Here is a 3303-nt window from a genome sequence, read left to right as displayed (position 1 = left end):
AATTTTGCCTGGTCTCGCCAAATCTTCACTCATTTGATGCTTCTCTTTTCAAGTAGCTTCATTTTAGACCACCGCGTATTGTTGTTTTGATCCACTTCACTGCAACTTCAAAGAGATACGACTTGTAGCTTCAATCCACTCTGTTGTAACTTCAGAGGGTGAGGTTGGTGGTTTAAATTTACTTCCCTACTATCTTGGGAAGATAAGATTCACCGTCTTTGATCTGCTCCACTATTGCTTAGGGATACAGAATCTACAATCTTTGACCTATTCCACTACTTCTTAGGGTGATAGGACTAATGGTTCAAATCTGCTTCTCAACTATCTTAGGAAGATAAGATTTACCATCTTTGATCTGCTCCACTACTGCTTAGGGTGACAGAATCTGCAATCTTCGACCTACTCCACTACTGCTTAGGGAGATAGGACTAATGGCTTAAATCTGCTTCTCCAATGTCTTGGGAAGATAAAATTTACCATCTTCGATCTACTCCACTACTGCTTAGGGTGACAAAATCTGCAATCTTCGACCTATTCCACTACTGCTTAGGGTGATAAGACTAACGGCTTAAATATGCTTCTCCACTGTATTGGGAAGATAAGATTCACCATCTTCGATCTGCTCCACTACTGCTTAGGGTGACAGAATCTGCAATCTTCGACCTACTCCACTACTGCTTAGGGTGATAAGACTAATGGCTTAAATCTACTTCTCCACTGTATTGGGAAGATAAGATTCACCATCTTCGATCTGCTCCACTACTGCTTAGGGTGACAGAATCTGCAATCTTCAACCTACTCCACTACTGCTTAGGGTGATAGGACAAATGGCTTAAATCTGCTTCTCCACTATATTGGGAAGATAACATTCACCATCTTCGATCTGCTCCACTACTGCTTAGGGTGACAGAATCTGATTCGTAGCTTCAGTCTTCTTCGCAGCAACTTCAGGGGGACGAAATTCATAGTTTCAGTCTGTTCCACTACAACATTAGGGAGATAAGACTTGTAGCTTCAACTACAACTTTAAGGGGAATAAGGTTCGACACGATCTGCTCTACTGCAACTTCAGAGAGATATGATCTATCATTTTAATTCGCTCCACTATAACGTCAGGGAGATAGGATTGATTTCTTCTGTCTGCTCCACTACTTTTTAAGGAGATAAGACTTGATGCGATCTGCTCTACTGTAACTTCAGAGAGATAATATATGTGGCTCTTCGAGGAAACATTTGCTATCTTCAGTCTGCTACACTGCAACCTCAGTGAGATAAGACCTGTAGCTTCAACTTGGTTTACTACATCTTTAAGAAAATAAAGTCTGATGTGATCTGCTCTACTGCAACTTCAAAGAGATAAGATCCATCATTTTAATCCGCTTCACTACAACTTCAGGAAGATAGGATTGGCTTCTTCAATATGTTTAATTGCAATGTCGAGGAAGTAAGATTCGCTATCGTAGCTTCAATCTATTCCACTACACCGCCAGGGAAAGTAAGATTCGTCGTTGCGGCCTCAATCTATTTACCATAATGTCGGGGAAACAAGATTCACCATTGTAGCTTCAATCTGTTCCGTTGCACCGCCTGGAAAGTAAGATTCGCCATTGCAGCTTCAATCTTTTAAATTGCAATGTTGGGGAAACGAGATTCACCATCGTAGCTTCAATCTATTCCGTCGCATCGCCTAGGAGTAAGATTCGCCGTTGTAGCCTCAATCTTTTAAATTGCAATGTCAGGGAAGCAGGATTCGCCGTTGTAGCTTCAATCTATTCCGCTGCACCGCCTGAAAGGTAAGATTCGCCGTTGTAGCTTCAATCTTTGAAACTGCAATGTCAAGGAAGCAAGATTCACCGTCGTAGCTTTAATCTGTTCCGCTGCATCGCCTGAAAGTAAGATTCGCCGTTGTGGCTTCAATCTTTTAATTGCAATGTCGGGGAAGTGAGATTCGCTGTCGTAGCTTTAATCTGTTCCGCTGCATCGCCTGGGAAGTAAGATTCGCCGTTGTGGCTTTGATATTTTAAATTGCAATGTCGAGGAAGGGAGATTCGTCGTCGTAGCTTCAATCTGTTCCACTACATCGCCTGGGAAGTAAGATTCACCGTTGTGGCTTCGATCTTTTGAATTGCAATGTCGGGGAAGCAGGATTCGCCGTTATAGCTTCAATATGTTCCGTTGCACCGCCTGAAAGGTAAAATTCACCATTGTAGCTTCAATCTTTGAAACTGCAATGTCGAGGAAGCAAGATTCACCGTCGTAGCTTTAATTTGTTCCGCTGCATCACCTAGAAGTAAGATTCGCCGTTGTGGCTTCAATTTTTTAATTACAATGTCGGGAAAGTGAGATTCACCGTCGTAGCTTCAATCTGTTCCGCTGCATCACCCGGGAAGTAAGATTCACCGTTGTGGCTTCGATCTTTTGAATTGCAATGTCAAGGAAGTGAGATTCGCCGTCGTAGCTTCAATCTGTTCCGCTGCATCGCCTGGGAAGTAAGATTCGCCGTTGTGGCTTCGATCTTTTGAATTGCCAAGGAAGCAAGATCCGCTGCTGTAGCTTCAATCCGTTTCACTGTAACACTAGGAAAATAAGATCCGCTGTTGTAGCTTCAACCTTTTTAACTGTCGGGGAAGCAAGATCCGCTGTTGTAGCTTCAATCTGTTCCACTGCAACACTAGGAAAGTAAGATCCGCTGTTGTAGCTTCACTCTTTTTAACTGCCGAGGAAGCAAGATCCACTGCTGTAGCTTCAATCTGTTCCACTACAATGCTAGGAAAGTAAGATCCGCTATTGTAGCTTCAATCTTTTTAATTGCCAGGGAAGTAAGATCCGCTGCTGTAGCTTCAATCTGTTCCATTGCAACGATAGGAAAGTAAGATCCGCTGTTGTAGCTTCAATCTTTTTAATTGTCATCTATGGTTTCTTCGATCTGCTTTACTGTCAACTCAGAAAAGCAAGACCTGCCATCTTCATTGATCTGTTCTTTGGGGAACATGACCTATAGAAACATATTTTATGAACCTAATTGTGCCTAGTGATTAGGATGGCATGATCAAAATGAATCAAACGCTCCTAACTAGACATGTGTGAATGGTGTTTGCATCAATGCAAAATTTTATCTTTCCGAGAACGATCCCGCTTAGGTTGTCATTACTCGAAGTGTATTAAGGCTTTGTGACTGACGTGCTACGACGCCTTCTTGCTCGACTGGCTTTTCTGAAGAAATATTTAGCCAGATTACCCCCACTGTAAACCTTAAAATTTAATCTATTGGGGCGCAAAATTTGTACCATCATTCTCCCACTG

Source organism: Gossypium hirsutum, chromosome D06, assembly GCF_007990345.1.
Source record: "Gossypium hirsutum isolate 1008001.06 chromosome D06, Gossypium_hirsutum_v2.1, whole genome shotgun sequence".
In the NCBI taxonomy this organism is placed as follows: domain Eukaryota; kingdom Viridiplantae; phylum Streptophyta; class Magnoliopsida; order Malvales; family Malvaceae; genus Gossypium; species Gossypium hirsutum.
Note: the sequence above shows the minus strand (reverse complement) of the source record.